Here is an 18,756-nt window from a genome sequence, read left to right on the forward strand (position 1 = left end):
AAGCATTTTTTGAAAAGATTATTTAACAGCCTTTCAAATTAAAGGTGGCATGAGAAAATGATAATTAATTTAACCCTACTTCATAGAAAAGTATATAGAAAATATTTTTAAAATCTTTAAGAAGCTACTTCAACTAAGTGTATTGCATTTAAAAAGTTATAGTTTGGGAAAGTTTAAGTAAGGGTGCTAACAGCATAGCCCACTATCAGAAAAACTAATTGTGGCAGTATAACTTTTCAATTCAGTTTTGAAGAAAATGATGAGTATCCTTGGGTGGTAATTTTGAAGTTACAACAAGAAAAAAGGATCTAAAAGCTTTTGCCTCTGGCAGACGTTACTGGTAACAGCTTTAAGCTAGAATAAAACGAGATATTGCTTAAACGTCATATTTGTTAACGAAGATGAATAACGTTAAAAACGTTTCAAAAATACGGCACAAGCAATAGACGCCGGATTACAATATAAAACAAATTTGTATAAAAGATTAAAAAAGGGAAGCAAAACATAGTTAACCATCTTGTACACGTCAATTACTAGCAGCAACTGCAAAAAACCAAATATTAGTTGACAAGTTTCGTAGCATAAACTGCCACAAATAATCCGCCCAAAAATAATGTAAATAAACTTTCTTTAAAGAAAATTGAAACATGCACTGCTATATATTATATTTATATATACATTTGTGGCACTTGTTGTATATATATTTTACATACTTTACATACGATAGTGCAAGAAATTTTAAGTCCACTCGTTAATTTATAACAACCGGTGAAAGTCGTATAAAATGAAAATTTCTTTTGAAATGTATTCTAATCATGTTAAGCTAAAGTTTAAAAAAAATTTATCAAAGAGTGATAACCGGAACAGGAAATATATTGAGTTTTATGAACTCATGTAAATAATAACACTAAAGAGAATTATTTTAGACAAAAATGTTAAAGCGCTTGTATGTTTGAACTTATTTTTAACAGAATTTTTTCCAAACAGTCTTCCGGTCGGACTTTTTTTGAATAATCTATACAGCTATATTTTTTTTACTGTCACTTAACTCTATTTAAATTTTTGAAAAGGCCTGAAAAAAATTACAAAATAGTAACAATGGTCAAATTTTGAACAAACTTCAAAAAATTGTGGTAAAATGGGAAGAAAAAGCGTCAGTGAAACCATCAAATGGCAAATTATTGGTTTGAGCAAAGAAGGCAGCAAGAGTAAACGAGAAATATGAAAGATTTTAGGAGTGAGTGTTGTGTAAGGAATACAATTAAATAGTATAACATGACAGTTGAGCTCAAAGATTCAACAAGGTCTGTGTAGGCCTCAAGAGTTAACAAATAGAAATGAACACCATCTCTATAGAATGTCTAGACAAGATCCTACGTTAAACTCAAGCAGGTGAATTGAACACAACACCTTGTTCATTTTTAAAATAGTAACTTGTTTAGTTGCTGGAAATCCTCTCCTAACCGTTAAAGACCAGCTAAAGAAAAAAAAGCTTTGTAAGGAACTCTTTTCTTGGTTGGTTGAAGGTTGGGCTAAAGTCATTTTTAGCAAAGAATCAAATTTTGAGATCTTTAACAAGAAAGAAGAGTATTCATTAAGAGATTGAAATCAGAAAAACTCAACCCCAAGTTTGTGGTACCAATGCTTCAGGGCTGTGGAGGATCCATAAGCATCTGGGGTTGTTTATCTTTTAAAGGAACAGGTCAATGAAACATTTTCACGGGTAGAGTTAATCAGTTTAATAATATTTCGAACTTGAAAGACTGCCTTTTGTCATCACCTGCAAATTTTTATAGACGTGGCAAATGCATCTTTCAACAAGATAGAGCTTCAGCTCACACTACAACTTCCGTAAAAGAATGGTTCACAAAAAAAAACTGATGCACGTGATGCCCTGGTGTACCAGATTATCGAATCTCAATCCAATCGAAAATATTTGGGCTGGGATGGATGTTCAAATGATCAAAACTAAAATAACCTCTGTAGAGCATTTAAAAGCGGTTTTAGTGGAGGTCTGGAACTCAGTACCGACGGAACTTTGCAATAAAGCTAGACCAGTTAATGCCAAATTAGAGTGAGATGATGATTAAAAGCAAACGGAGAATATTTTTGTTACTAGTTTGTTGTTTTTTTTGCCTTTGAAAACATAGTGCGCTTAAATTTATTTGTCGTTTCTGGATTCTTGTATTTTGCGATGTTTTATTATCATTATGTTGATTCTTTTATTTGCGATGTTTTATTATCATTGTCTTGTATTTTGCGATGTTTTATTATCATTATGTTGATTCTTTTATTTGCGATGTTTTATTATCATTGTCTTGTATTTTGCGATGTTTTATTATCATTATGTTGATTCTTTTATTTGCGATGTTTTATTATCATTGTCTTGTATTTTGCGATGTTTTATTGTCATTATGTTGATTCTTTTATTTGCGATGTTTTATTATCATTGTCTTGTATTTTGCGATGTTTTATTGTCATTATGTTGATTCTTTTATTTGCGATGTTTTATTATCATTTTTGTTGCATTTTGTAAGTTCTTTATTGCCTAAGTTGTAAATATATATGCTAAATAAACAACAACAACAAAAAAAAACATTTCTCTAAATCTTTTATAGTCTTTATTTTATGAGAATTTGTCACTATCGAATGTTAAAAATTATTTAGTGCGCTTAAACTTTCTTACTCTACTGCATGTCTATAAACAACATGCTGCAATAAAATATAAGACAAATTTATTTTAGTTGTTACCAAAAATTCAAATGAATTTGTAGATAGATTAATCAAACATGAAGAACAAGGAAGAAATGTTACTAGAAATAAAGGAAGCGCTCGAAAGCCAAAACTCAAAACCTCTAGTTTCTGTGCAAAGCTGAAAACGAATGCTTAATAACAAAAAAAGAAGCTCCTTAAGAAAAGTATCAAAAAAAACTCAAATGCAGCAATGGTTACAAAACCTATGAATTAGAAAGACCAAAGGATCATTTGTACAACGTTTGGTACTTCGCGGCATAAAGTTAAGTAAAGAAATTACAAGTTTGTAATTGATGGTGAGTCGTACTTCATATTATTGAACTCCAATTTAATTGAGAATGATTGTTTTTATTGCAGTGACCGAAATAAGTATCAGATAATATGATTAAGCAAAATATGAAGATGGCTTAGTAGTTTGGATTGCCATTTCTAAATATCAAATTGTTTCGTTGTATAAAGGAAAAGGGCGGTCTCCACGTTTTCTTCCCAACCGCATTAACTCCATTCAAAATGATTTTGAGAAAATCGAGAAAAAGTTTTAAACTCATCTACATTCAAATCTTCGGAAAAGTTTGATTTAACGAATTCGCATATAAAAAATCATCAAAAGCATTGAAACAATCAAATCTCAGTATTTTAAAGCATGTTAGTTTTTATAACTCAGTTCGGCTTGCAATTCGTTTGCGCACAAAAGTATGGGTTTATTACATTTTGAAACAAAAAAATCAGAGAAACAATTATTTAAAAAGCTTATTGTTCTTCATCTTCACTTTCAATTTCACCAAATGAAGACATCTCCTCAACTATTTTGTAGAAATTCAATGCTTCGTGACTCTCATTAAGTCCCATATTTGCAATCAAACTTTTGATTTCACACAGTTTGGCATTTTTAACGTGACTTTCACAAGAAAGCTTGGCTGTTTTTAAAGGCAAAAACATTTGACCTTTTTAAAAAATACTATGATTAGGATATGAACCGGAATATGTATTCATCAACACTTTGATTTGTTTGTTCGGTGAAAACAACATTCGATTAACTTCAGAAACTTTAAATGTTTGTTTTGCTTTCAAAATTTTTAACAGCAAACTTTTCCCATCATACAATTTGCAATCTATCCCTATTTTACTTTTTAATTGACCGATTGTTTTCTTATCTTTCTTCCATTTTTCGGAATTTCTACTCCGCTTTCGTCCTTTTCCAGGTTCGGAAACTGTCACATACTGAAGCTCTGATTCAAAAATTATTAAGAATCTGTTACCTTTTTAAAAACCACGTGCTTTCATGGTGTTGTTATGGGAAATGCGTCAGAGATTTGAATGGCTTAATGTATTATCGCTCTTTGGTACAAAAGTTAATTTGGATTTAACAAGTTGTGGAAAAAGAATTAAACATACTTTTCTGTCGGTTCAATCGTTTTTCAACCAATAAAACAATTTCAATAAAATTCTAGCCTCAAAGTTCAATAAGGATCAATGTTTATCTCAATTTTCAAAACTTAGTGACAAATGTTCTCGGAAAAAAACAGTTTCATGTATATATATATATATATATATATGTATATATATATATATATATATATATATATATATATATATATATATATATATATATATATATATATATATATATATATATATATATATATATATATATACACACATAAACAGAGAGACAGAAAGAGAGATAGAAAGAGAGACACACAGAGAAAGACACAGAGAGACACAGAGACAGAGACAGAGAGACAGAGACAGAGAGACAGAGGAAAAGGAGGGTTAATAGGTGAATTCAATGTACTTAGTTTACCTTGCAGTTGCTTTCTTTTGGCGCCAAACTGCAAATGTTATCGCAAGCTGATTCAAACGAACAGACTTTCACAGTCGTTTCTTTACCTGATTCTTTAGCAGTTATAGTTGCACAGGCTGGTTTTCCCATTGTATCGCTACATGTTCCGTTTTCTGCTGATATATTTGGTTTCTCGTAACATTTCAGTGCAAAAGCTTTTGAAAAAAAAATAAAAAAGCTGAAAAACTAAGACCGGTTCAAAAATGTTATATGAGATAATAGGTGAACAAAGAACTAAAAGGAAATGTTATTTTTATCTGCTAATACTCGTGCTCAGTACACAGTGCTGCGACATTAACCTACTGATATTGCGGGTTTCTCAAAATAAATAAAAAAGCAATCAAAAATGACTTGTACATTGATTTGTTAAAAAAGTTTTCATATTTTAGAACCAATTATAACTTTAACCGCAAATCTCAGCTTGAACTTAAAGCATTTGTGAGATGTTATACCTAAGTATTAGCTTGCGAGCATTTCTTTAGCATAAGCACTTTTTAGCATTTCTTTAGCAGAAAATACTCAGGACAATTGTTGCATACCATTACATAACCTACAGAGTTGTTGAACAAATGTATGGGTTGGTGGGAGAAAGACTGTATACTCTTACTTTACAAATATTAATGCTTTAGGGCCACAAGTGATGTTACACTATAATAGATTGATTTTCACTTACTTATATGAAAAAACAAAACTAATATATTGTTGAAAATTTGTATAAAGAAATTATGCTTTTCATTTTGCTTGGATTATGTCAAAAATTTGTTTTAAAGTTTGCTTGTTTGTTTTTTTAGAATATAGCGTACTAAGTTATGTTCAGTGACTTAAACAATGTTTGTAAATTTCCAAAGCCTCCACACTCTTTCGAATCGTAGGCTAAAATTTGCTGTCCTAAAGAAAGTAAGGAGCATGGAAGTTGTTGCTTTTTAAACGCTAAGAAAATGTGGCTGTTTTTTAAAGTTTTTGTGTATTATTTAAACTCAAATTAGTCAAAAAACACTACGCAAAATATATGATTTCTTAAGTCTCAGCTCTAAAAGATATATACACCCTAAGAATTCTAACACTAATGTATACATAAAACTAAAAAGTTAAAAGAATAATACTTATAATTATAATTTGAGGCCCACTACTGATTCTAAAAGATAATGCTTCATTTATCTATGTGAATGTCTAACCCTATGCATTTCTATCTACAATCGAGGTGCGCATTCTTGGCTACTATGTTACTAATGTGTGAAAAAAGTTCTTGATGCAATTTTTAAAAGTGAAATATTCGGCCAAGTATTTGCCAAACGGTTGACGCATCCTTAAAGAACAATTAAATAAGGAAGCCCAAGAAGTCTATGCTCTTTTTTTAGCTTCTCAGGCATTTAACAAGTAATTACATTTTTACACAAATTACAAACCTCCTTGCAAGAACACTAATACAAATATTGATTGCACAATCATGGTTTAAAATCTGTCAGCCTTCAGCTTTCAGCACTGCTAAGACGACGAATGACAATGAGCTCTGCTTAAAATTGTTATTAACATGTTTATTTTCATATAGTACAAAATCATTGCAAAGTTTCAATACCCTGGTCTAATCATTTAAGAAAGATTTTTGTAGCTGTTTTGGTTCACAATTTGATTAGTGAGACCAATGAAACAAACATTTACTAAAGGTTTGCCGAGTCACAAATACTGCCATTTAACATTGCATAGTATGATAATCCTTTACGTATTACTGAAGCTTAAGGCTTATCGAGCCTAAATCAACAAAGGGAAGAGCTGTTTATAACAAACTCGGCCACTGAAAACTTATTTCTTATTTTTAAATAATTGTTTAATGTAACTTTATCCAATTTTATTTTGATGTGGTTAAAAACAAAAATCCATTTAGATCAAATACTCAAATCCAAAAACTTTGTGCATTTTAAGCTCATCTAAGAAGATTTTTGCTTTATACTATAAATATTCTATATTACAGTATATTAAACATTTTTAAACTTTTATTATCTTTTAAAACATTCTTTATACACATCAAAATAAAATTGGATAAAGTTACATTAAACAATTATTTAAAAATAAGAAATAAGTTTTCAGTGGCCGAGTTTGTTATAAACAGCTCTTCCCTTTGTTGATTTAGGCTCGATAAGCCTTAAGCTTCAGTAATACGTAAAGGATTATCATACTATGCAATGTTAAATGGCAGTATTTGTGACTCGGCAAACCTTTAGTAAATGTTTGTTTCATTGGTCTCACTAATCAAATTGTGAACCAAAACAGCTACAAAAATCTTTCTTAAATGATTAGACCAGGGTATTGAAACTTTGCAATGATTTTGTACTATATGAAAATAAACATGTTAATAACAATTTTAAGCAGAGCTCATTGTCATTCGTCGTCTTAGCAGTGCTGAAAGCTGAAGGCTGACAGATTTTAAACCATGATTGTGCAATCAATATTTGTATTAGTGTTCTTGCAAGGAGGTTTGTAATTTGTGTAAAAATGTAATTACTTGTTAAATGCCTGAGAAGCTAAAAAAAGAGCATAGACTTCTTGGGCTTCCTTATTTAATTGTTCTTTAAGGATGCGTCAACCGTTTGGCAAATACTTGGCCGAATATTTCACTTTTAAAAATTGCATCAAGAACTTTTTTCACACATTAGTAACATAGTAGCCAAGAATGCGCACCTCGATTGTAGATAGAAATGCATAGGGTTAGACATTCACATAGATAAATGAAGCATTATCTTTTAGAATCAGTAGTGGGCCTCAAATTATAATTATAAGTATTATTCTTTTAACTTTTTAGTTTTATGTATACATTAGTGTTAGAATTCTTAGGGTGTATATATCTTTTAGAGCTGAGACTTAAGAAATCATATATTTTGCGTAGTGTTTTTTGACTAATTTGAGTTTAAATAATACACAAAAACTTTAAAAAACAGCCACATTTTCTTAGCGTTTAAAAAGCAACAACTTCCATGCTCCTTACTTTCTTTAGGACAGCAAATTTTAGCCTACGATTCGAAAGAGTGTGGAGGCTTTGGAAATTTACAAACATTGTTTAAGTCACTGAACATAACTTAGTACGCTATATTCTAAAAAAACAAACAAGCAAACTTTAAAACAAATTTTTGACATAATCCAAGCAAAATGAAAAGCATAATTTCTTTATACAAATTTTCAACAATATATTAGTTTTGTTTTTTCATATAAGTAAGTGAAAATCAATCTATTATAGTGTAACATCACTTGTGGCCCTAAAGCATTAATATTTGTAAAGTAAGAGTATACAGTCTTTCTCCCACCAACCCATACATTTGTTCAACAACTCTGTAGGTTATGTAATGGTATGCAACAATTGTCCTGAGTATTTTCTGCTAAAGAAATGCTAAAAAGTGCTTATGCTAAAGAAATGCTCGCAAGCTAATACTTAGGTATAACATCTCACAAATGCTTTAAGTTCAAGCTGAGATTTGCGGTTAAAGTTATAATTGGTTCTAAAATATGAAAACTTTTTTAACAAATCAATGTACAAGTCATTTTTGATTGCTTTTTTATTTATTTTGAGAAACCCGCAATATCAGTAGGTTAATGTCGCAGCACTGTGTACTGAGCACGAGTATTAGCAGATAAAAATAACATTTCCTTTTAGTTCTTTGTTCACCTATTATCTCATATAACATTTTTGAACCGGTCTTAGTTTTTCAGCTTTTTTATTTTTTTTTCAAAAGCTTTTGCACTGAAATGTTACGAGAAACCAAATATATCAGCAGAAAACGGAACATGTAGCGATACAATGGGAAAACCAGCCTGTGCAACTATAACTGCTAAAGAATCAGGTAAAGAAACGACTGTGAAAGTCTGTTCGTTTGAATCAGCTTGCGATAACATTTGCAGTTTGGCGCCAAAAGAAAGCAACTGCAAGGTAAACTAAGTACATTGAATTCACCTATTAACCCTCCTTTTCCTCTGTCTCTCTGTCTCTGTCTCTCTGTCTCTGTCTCTGTGTCTCTCTGTGTCTTTCTCTGTGTGTCTCTCTTTCTATCTCTCTTTCTGTCTCTCTGTTTATGTGTGTATATATATATATATATATATATATATATATATATATATATATATATGTATATATATATATATATATATATATATATATATATATATATATACATATATATATATATATATATATACATGAAACTGTTTTTTTCCGAGAACATTTGTCACTAAGTTTTGAAAATTGAGATAAACATTGATCCTTATTGAACTTTGAGGCTAGAATTTTATTGAAATTGTTTTATTGGTTGAAAAACGATTGAACCGACAGAAAAGTATGTTTAATTCTTTTTCCACAACTTGTTAAATCCAAATTAACTTTTGTACCAAAGAGCGATAATACATTAAGCCATTCAAATCTCTGACGCATTTCCCATAACAACACCATGAAAGCACGTGGTTTTTAAAAAGGTAACAGATTCTTAATAATTTTTGAATCAGAGCTTCAGTATGTGACAGTTTCCGAACCTGGAAAAGGACGAAAGCGGAGTAGAAATTCCGAAAAATGGAAGAAAGATAAGAAAACAATCGGTCAATTAAAAAGTAAAATAGGGATAGATTGCAAATTGTATGATGGGAAAAGTTTGCTGTTAAAAATTTTGAAAGCAAAACAAACATTTAAAGTTTCTGAAGTTAATCGAATGTTGTTTTCACCGAACAAACAAATCAAAGTGTTGATGAATACATATTCCGGTTCATATCCTAATCATAGTATTTTTTAAAAAGGTCAAATGTTTTTGCCTTTAAAAACAGCCAAGCTTTCTTGTGAAAGTCACGTTAAAAATGCCAAACTGTGTGAAATCAAAAGTTTGATTGCAAATATGGGACTTAATGAGAGTCACGAAGCATTGAATTTCTACAAAATAGTTGAGGAGATGTCTTCATTTGGTGAAATTGAAAGTGAAGATGAAGAACAATAAGCTTTTTAAATAATTGTTTCTCTGATTTTTTTGTTTCAAAATGTAATAAACCCATACTTTTGTGCGCAAACGAATTGCAAGCCGAACTGAGTTATAAAAACTAACATGCTTTAAAATACTGAGATTTGATTGTTTCAATGCTTTTGATGATTTTTTATATGCGAATTCGTTAAATCAAACTTTTCCGAAGATTTGAATGTAGATGAGTTTAAAACTTTTTCTCGATTTTCTCAAAATCATTTTGAATGGAGTTAATGCGGTTGGGAAGAAAACGTGGAGACCGCCCTTTTCCTTTATACAACGAAACAATTTGATATTTAGAAATGGCAATCCAAACTACTAAGCCATCTTCATATTTTGCTTAATCATATTATCTGATACTTATTTCGGTCACTGCAATAAAAACAATCATTCTCAATTAAATTGGAGTTCAATAATATGAAGTACGACTCACCATCAATTACAAACTTGTAATTTCTTTACTTAACTTTATGCCGCGAAGTACCAAACGTTGTACAAATGATCCTTTGGTCTTTCTAATTCATAGGTTTTGTAACCATTGCTGCATTTGAGTTTTTTTTGATACTTTTCTTAAGGAGCTTCTTTTTTTGTTATTAAGCATTCGTTTTCAGCTTTGCACAGAAACTAGAGGTTTTGAGTTTTGGCTTTCGAGCGCTTCCTTTATTTCTAGTAACATTTCTTCCTTGTTCTTCATGTTTGATTAATCTATCTACAAATTCATTTGAATTTTTGGTAACAACTAAAATAAATTTGTCTTATATTTTATTGCAGCATGTTGTTTATAGACATGCAGTAGAGTAAGAAAGTTTAAGCGCACTAAATAATTTTTAACATTCGATAGTGACAAATTCTCATAAAATAAAGACTATAAAAGATTTAGAGAAATGTTTTTTTTTGTTGTTGTTGTTTATTTAGCATATATATTTACAACTTAGGCAATAAAGAACTTACAAAATGCAACAAAAATGATAATAAAACATCGCAAATAAAAGAATCAACATAATGACAATAAAACATCGCAAAATACAAGACAATGATAATAAAACATCGCAAATAAAAGAATCAACATAATGACAATAAAACATCGCAAAATACAAGACAATGATAATAAAACATCGCAAATAAAAGAATCAACATAATGATAATAAAACATCGCAAAATACAAGACAATGATAATAAAACATCGCAAATAAAAGAATCAACATAATGATAATAAAACATCGCAAAATACAAGACAATGATAATAAAACATCGCAAATAAAAGAATCAACATAATGATAATAAAACATCGCAAAATACAAGAATCCAGAAACGACAAATAAATTTAAGCGCACTATGTTTTCAAAGGCAAAAAAAACAACAAACTAGTAACAAAAATATTCTCCGTTTGCTTTTAATCATCATCTCACTCTAATTTGGCATTAACTGGTCTAGCTTTATTGCAAAGTTCCGTCGGTACTGAGTTCCAGACCTCCACTAAAACCGCTTTTAAATGCTCTACAGAGGTTATTTTAGTTTTGATCATTTGAACATCCATCCCAGCCCAAATATTTTCGATTGGATTGAGATTCGATAATCTGGTACACCAGGGCATCACGTGCATCAGTTTTTTTTTGTGAACCATTCTTTTACGGAAGTTGTAGTGTGAGCTGAAGCTCTATCTTGTTGAAAGATGCATTTGCCACGTCTATAAAAATTTGCAGGTGATGACAAAAGGCAGTCTTTCAAGTTCGAAATATTATTAAACTGATTAACTCTACCCGTGAAAATGTTTCATTGACCTGTTCCTTTAAAAGATAAACAACCCCAGATGCTTATGGATCCTCCACAGCCCTGAAGCATTGGTACCACAAACTTGGGGTTGAGTTTTTCTGATTTCAATCTCTTAATGAATACTCTTCTTTCTTGTTAAAGATCTCAAAATTTGATTCTTTGCTAAAAATGACTTTAGCCCAACCTTCAACCAACCAAGAAAAGAGTTCCTTACAAAGCTTTTTTTTCTTTAGCTGGTCTTTAACGGTTAGGAGAGGATTTCCAGCAACTAAACAAGTTACTATTTTAAAAATGAACAAGGTGTTGTGTTCAATTCACCTGCTTGAGTTTAACGTAGGATCTTGTCTAGACATTCTATAGAGATGGTGTTCATTTCTATTTGTTAACTCTTGAGGCCTACACAGACCTTGTTGAATCTTTGAGCTCAACTGTCATGTTATACTATTTAATTGTATTCCTTACACAACACTCACTCCTAAAATCTTTCATATTTCTCGTTTACTCTTGCTGCCTTCTTTGCTCAAACCAATAATTTGCCATTTGATGGTTTCACTGACGCTTTTTCTTCCCATTTTACCACAATTTTTTGAAGTTTGTTCAAAATTTGACCATTGTTACTATTTTGTAATTTTTTTCAGGCCTTTTCAAAAATTTAAATAGAGTTAAGTGACAGTAAAAAAAATATAGCTGTATAGATTATTCAAAAAAAGTCCGACCGGAAGACTGTTTGGAAAAAATTCTGTTAAAAATAAGTTCAAACATACAAGCGCTTTAACATTTTTGTCTAAAATAATTCTCTTTAGTGTTATTATTTACATGAGTTCATAAAACTCAATATATTTCCTGTTCCGGTTATCACTCTTTGATAAATTTTTTTTAAACTTTAGCTTAACATGATTAGAATACATTTCAAAAGAAATTTTCATTTTATACGACTTTCACCGGTTGTTATAAATTAACGAGTGGACTTAAAATTTCTTGCACTATCGTATGTAAAGTATGTAAAATATATATACAACAAGTGCCACAAATGTATATATAAATATAATATATAGCAGTGCATGTTTCAATTTTCTTTAAAGAAAGTTTATTTACATTATTTTTGGGCGGATTATTTGTGGCAGTTTATGCTACGAAACTTGTCAACTAATATTTGGTTTTTTGCAGTTGCTGCTAGTAATTGACGTGTACAAGATGGTTAACTATGTTTTGCTTCCCTTTTTTAATCTTTTATACAAATTTGTTTTATATTGTAATCCGGCGTCTATTGCTTGTGCCGTATTTTTGAAACGTTTTTAACGTTATTCATCTTCGTTAACAAATATGACGTTTAAGCAATATCTCGTTTTATTCTAGCTTAAAGCTGTTACCAGTAACGTCTGCCAGAGGCAAAAGCTTTTAGATCCTTTTTTCTTGTTGTAACTTCAAAATTACCACCCAAGGATACTCATCATTTTCTTCAAAACTGAATTGAAAAGTTATACTGCCACAATTAGTTTTTCTGATAGTGGGCTATGCTGTTAGCACCCTTACTTAAACTTTCCCAAACTATAACTTTTTAAATGCAATACACTTAGTTGAAGTAGCTTCTTAAAGATTTTAAAAATATTTTCTATATACTTTTCTATGAAGTAGGGTTAAATTAATTATCATTTTCTCATGCCACCTTTAATTTGAAAGGCTGTTAAATAATCTTTTCAAAAAATGCTTCATTTTCCAGAAAACAAACGTTACTTATTCTTTTATCCATTGAAGATCTTGGAAAAAATTACTAAACTTAACCTTAAATGAAAAACTTAAAGATTTAGCCAACTTTTACAATTTTGATGTTTATATGACTGTTAATCCAGTGTCTACTAGATACCATAACAAGTAGGGATGTCACCGTCCACTAATTTAAGCGAATTCTTCATTTGAGTTTTGCAGATTTCCCAAAATGAAAGTTAATATACGCAAAATGAAAATGAAAACAAAACTTTACCATTAACAAAACAGAAGCAATCATTGACGCGTGATAAACGCATGATAAGTCAGGTTTATCATAGTATAACAACAATTACCGCCTTTGGATTTACCAAAAGATATAAACCAATCCACTTTGGATGTAAACCGAATTTTTGATTTGGTTTTTAAAGCGCAGAGAATCAAGTATAAAAGCGACAGATTTAAATACCAAAATAGAGAAAAGCACGATACTTTTTTGGTCACCAGATTAAGGTTTGTTAACATTAGTTATGCATAAACTTTAATATGATGTAAGGTTAGCAAATATCTTGAAATGATTAAAGAAAAAGTTTCTATGGTTTTGAGAGAGCCGTTAACCTTGAAACTGATTGCTGCTTCTGTGGTATTAAGCAACTGAAATAAATAGGTCCATATTAAGTCTTTATGTAAAGCAGTAGGGTTTGAGTATGATAGTGTATAATTAAAGAGTCTGGATATTTAAAAATCCAGAGTTTAAAGACTCAATAAAGCCAAATTAAGCTTAAAGCATGCACGGTTAGTTGCTAATGCTGAAATGGGCTTTCGTGGCAACAAAATTTCTGAGAACAATGAAAATATTTTAACTGACTGATTTTAAAAAGATTGGGTGCAGCATAAAACTTAAAATGTGATCTTTGTTCTGCTATTTATATTGGTTTCCTAAAAACAGATCTGTCATGAAAATTCTCAAAAGGGAAGAGATTCCATTACAACTTAAGAGAGTTTTTGATAGCACGATAACGTTCGCAAACAAACTCCTTTTTTTTTCAGTGAGATTTTTTATTCTTTGTAAATCTCTCTATAACGAGATAAGATGCATTTACTTATCTCAAATTAACAATAAATTCTTCGCATTTAATTGGAACGTGAAAATAAGTTATTAGGATTGTGTGTTATTGTTTCTTCGGAAGCAACTTATATTTACAATCCCGAAACTATTATATGGTCCCTTGTATCATTCTCAAAGCCTGACGAAACAATATCACACATAGCGTTCTTCAGGAATAGCCACCTGCGGCAATGACTTTAAATGGGAGTTGTGTCAATTGATTTGATTTTGTAATCAAATAGAATAATCCTTACTTGTGGCAAGTTGAAAACATTTTGAAAAACCGCAATCTTGTTTAACTCAAATATAATTGTAACGACGAATAATCATCAAACATCTGACAATCTGATGTTACACAAAAAAAAGTAAGCTTTACCGCTCTTGAGAATGCTGATATTCTTTTAACTGCTGGGCATTTAGGATGTTAATGTGCATACTGAACTCGTGTTTTGTTTAAAATTCAACGCTATAATATATTTGAAAAATAAAGATTCCGCTCTTTTTAGAGTGTTTGGTATTTATATCTCACGCTCACCTATTTTGAATTGAGTTAGTATCGCTTGTATGAAACAATATGTCGGGAACTCATAGAAAATAATTACGAAATTACAGCCAGAATTATCTAGCTGTCTTTAAAAACTACAGTTGTAGTAAGGTATGAATATCGGTACCTGTTTTTACAGTGATAATATGCTTTACATAGCTTCTTGAACTCGTTTTTGTTCTGTAGCAAGCAACACTCGCCGTCATTATCACTTGTTAAGTCACTATCAAGTAATAGAAACTTGTTGTCCCGAATGTCGTTTGTTTCTGACTGACTTTCTGACAAATCCCAAGTTGTTTAAATGTTTTGAAAACATCCTCATTAGTTGGGATTTTTTCTGAACTTAGCAGCAAACTCATAATTCGAAATGCTTGATAGAACACAACATACTGCTACATCATCGCTGCTGTAGGCTCATCTTTAAAATGAGCAACTGAGTTATGAACAATCACTTATACTGTTTCATATACCTTGCCATTCATGAGTCGTAGAAAGAACCACAAAAGACATAACTGCACCAGTTAAAAAGTTTATTGCCTAAAGCAAAACATGGAACGATAATGCAAAGCAAAATGTCGCAGCTTGAATTGGCTAGGATTGACACCAAAGCTGATTTCCTTTCATTTTTCTTACGCTATTGATCAAAGAAAAATATTTTTCCGCGCAGCTTTGACATTATCCCAATTATTTTATATAGACAAACAGTTGCACAGAAACTGCTATCAACTGGTTTTAAAGGAAGGCAGGATGTAACGCTGGTGCCTTACACTTTTGAAGCTTCCAGGAAATTCGGCTTCGCTAAAAATTTAAGTTGGCAATTTTTCTCCAATTGTTTTAGCGGAAGTCAATCCTGTCATAGGTAACTTAACTATATATCCTGCCAACGAATTTTTCATTTTTAAGATCCACAGATTTATTAGGTTGGATTCGATTAACCAAGGGAAGATCGTCAGCATTAAAAATTTTGTTTAGCTAACGCTTCGATGAAACAGTTGGTAACATAGTGTTCTTTCATGGTGCTACCATTTCACAGGCGCATGCAATAGCTTCACCAGAAACCGTTTTGAATAATATGTTAGATCATATCTTCCAACGGTGTTTTCAAACATCTAAACCATAAAAATCATCAAAGTTCATCATTTTCGCAGCGACTTTCAGGGTTATGAGAATTAACGAAAAGACATTGTCATTTCTGCTACAAACGATCAGAAGGTGTTCTTAAATGAGTTTATCTAAATTTGCAAATGACATTTTCCTCACAACCTGATAATTTTGGTTGTTTCCTCACAATTTCAGTGATTTTTGCCTTGTTTCCTCCACCGGGTGGATAAGTTGTTCTTTAGTATTGCATACTTTAATATAACTTTGAATTGGGGGTGCCATCAATGCGTTGTAATTGACTTTAACAGTTTTTGTATTCATCTTTTGCTTAGTAGCAGTTGTCGCCATGCTGCAATCTTTGAATTCAAAAAGCAATTGTTTACGGTTACACTCAAAAGAAAACATTCGTAAAAAAATTGGAAACGCAACAACTTCTTTATTATTTGGTATTAAAATAAAAGTGCGTCCAACAGCTTGCTATACTTACGAAAAGTTCTTGTTATCCAAAGAAATTTGCCAAAGTAGAACGATAAATGGTTCGACTTAACGAAGTTCGATTCATCCAAGGGTGGACTGAACACGAAAATTTTTCTAGAAATTAGCTTAGCGATTTCAAGGGAACAAAGAAAACAGTTCGAGATTATAAAAGTTCAAGTTAACTGGTATTTGAGTTCCCGTAATTTATTTGTATTATCGCTTCAGTATCTTTGTAGACAACTTTGAAGTAATATACCTATTAACTTAATAACTGCGTAATGTTAATATATTTATTTTAGGCTTTTAGTTAAAGAATTTAACCCTAAGTTAAAATATTATTTAACATCTTTTAAAAGTAGTCGACACTTTGAAAACAGCTAATTTCTGGATTCTAAACTCTAAATAAAAATCACATTTCGGCGTTATTTTAACCCCTGACTATAATAAGAGTGTACTGTGAAAGTATAACTCACAGTCATGCCCCAGTGTCATAAGTTGGACCTTAAATGAACAAATACGCAGGAATATTTGAATGCAAATACAAATGTATTCAATAGTAACCCAAGTATTTATTTTTTTGATTGTATCTAGAAAAATAAATGTAAGGGTTAGTGTTGAGACTTGTTGAGGAGTTTCTCAATAAACTTCCATCTATGTCCATTGTGAAATGAAAAACGTTTAAAGCAATAAAAAAAAACTTTTTCCGCAAAAATAGACAAAACATTTGAAATAAGCATGGTCGACTTTGTATTCATGAACCCTTCAAGGGAGTGAACAATACTATTTATTAGCTGAGAAAGAAGCTCAAGCGATAGTCGAAGCCATAAATTACAGGCGCCATTTTCTTTCGGGGCGACATTTCATTCTCATCACTGACCAACGATCTGTGGCATCAATGTATGATTATAAATCAAGCAGTAAAATAAAGAATGATAAAATAATGCGTTCGAAATAGCCTTGTATCCATATTCTTATGACATCCATTATCGTCCTGGCCAATGTAATAGTGGTCCAGATTTTTTCGTTTTAGATGTGCAGCAATAAGTTCAGAATTATTATGAATGATTTGCAAGCTACACTTTCCCATCCTGGTGTTAATCGCCTCCTTCATTTTATTCAATCAAGAAACCTCCCTAACTCAGTAGAAGACGTAAAACAAATATGTGAAGATTGTAGAACATGTAAAAAAATAAAACTCAAGTGCTATCGCCTAAATGATGTGCACCTAATTAAAGCAATTCAGACATTCGAACGTATACCTCTTGACTTCAAAGGTCCATTACCTTCCTCAACCCCTGAACAATATATGCTAACAATTATAGACGAATACTAACGTTTTCCCTTTGCTTATCCTATAAAAGATATGACAACTCAGACAATAATAAACTGCTTAGCTGATCTTTTTTCCATGTTTGGTATGCCTAGCTATATTCATTCTGATCGTGGATCCTCATTAATAACTCTGAAATCTCGGAATCTGCCTATATCATCATGTAAAAAAGTTCTACCAGATGCACTTCATGCTACAAGGTCTTTATTATTTACTTCTACTAATTGTAGTCCACATGAACGTCTTTTCAATTTTCAAAGAAGATCATTATCTTGGTCCTCAATTCCTTCATGGATTGTTAACCCAGTGTCTGTACTTCTAATGCGATCCAAAGTAAATATCAAGAATCAGTAAATGAGTTTCAGCTCATTGAAGCAAATCCTCATTATGCTTATGTGAGATTTCCTAGTGGTCATGAGACTACAGTGTCTACTAAACAGCTGGCTCCCATTGGAACAACTCCAATAACACAAACATTAAACAACAGTTTAGAAGTAACAGCCATCGATAACTATCCCCCAACCCTTAATGGTAGCAATCAAACTCCTTTAATCTCCAAAAAGGAACTAGAAATCAAAATGAATTCAATAGAGCAAATTAAAACTCTTCTTCGTAGATCTTCACGAATATCTAAAATACCAGAAAAACTTAACTTATAAATACACCTGAACACTTTTAAGAGGAGGGTGAATGTTATGTTTATCTGATATACTTATGCATAAGTATACGTTTTGTATTATAATAGATATACTTTATGTATTTTGTTATTTTGTTATAGAATAGTGTAATTATAGCTCTTTTGAGCCAACATAATTAATTTTGTTATTATTTACACAACATGTTCATGTTAGATGTTTTGTAAGCCTGGGTTAGTGTTTTTTCTGATTTTTCTATATTCATAATGTCATCATTTAGCTCAGAAGTTGCTTCTTATTTTTCGAAACTTGATATTCTTGACTAGATCCAAAAGCCGTTTTCAAAATGTGCCATTTCTTTAACGTGTTGGGGGCATTTGTTTGTGTTAATTCCGAAAGATATACTAACCCAGGCTGACAATACACATTCTTTCTTTTTTTCTTTTTCTTTCTTTCTTTTTTTTAATAGTGTTTATATTTTTGACTTGTATTTCATAGTTGA

The 18,756-nt window shown here is 31.0% G+C and overlaps 1 long non-coding RNA gene and 1 pseudogene across 2 annotated transcripts; one reads left to right on the plus strand and one right to left on the minus strand.

Annotated features, from left to right (window-relative positions):
• Positions 1-4,413: 4,413 nt before the first annotated feature.
• LOC149888578 (uncharacterized) lies at positions 4,414-6,186 on the minus strand. The gene is made up of 2 exons (XR_016452431.1): positions 6,004-6,186; positions 4,414-4,752 (listed from the first exon to the last, which is right to left on the minus strand). It is a non-coding gene; the product is annotated as an uncharacterized LOC149888578 (long non-coding RNA).
• Positions 6,187-6,885: 699 nt separating this feature from the next.
• LOC149888579 (uncharacterized) lies at positions 6,886-18,278 on the plus strand (annotated as a pseudogene). Its single transcript, XR_016452427.1, has 3 exons — positions 6,886-7,068; positions 8,320-8,513; positions 17,320-18,278. The product of XR_016452427.1 is annotated as an uncharacterized LOC149888579 (transcript).
• The last annotated feature ends 478 nt before the right edge of the window (positions 18,279-18,756 follow it).

The sequence above is a fragment of the Hydra viridissima genome, unplaced genomic scaffold (assembly GCF_058129835.1).
Source record: "Hydra viridissima isolate aposymbiotic clone 2 unplaced genomic scaffold, HvirCarnegie_v1 scaffold_5, whole genome shotgun sequence".
NCBI lineage: Eukaryota > Metazoa > Cnidaria > Hydrozoa > Anthoathecata > Hydridae > Hydra > Hydra viridissima.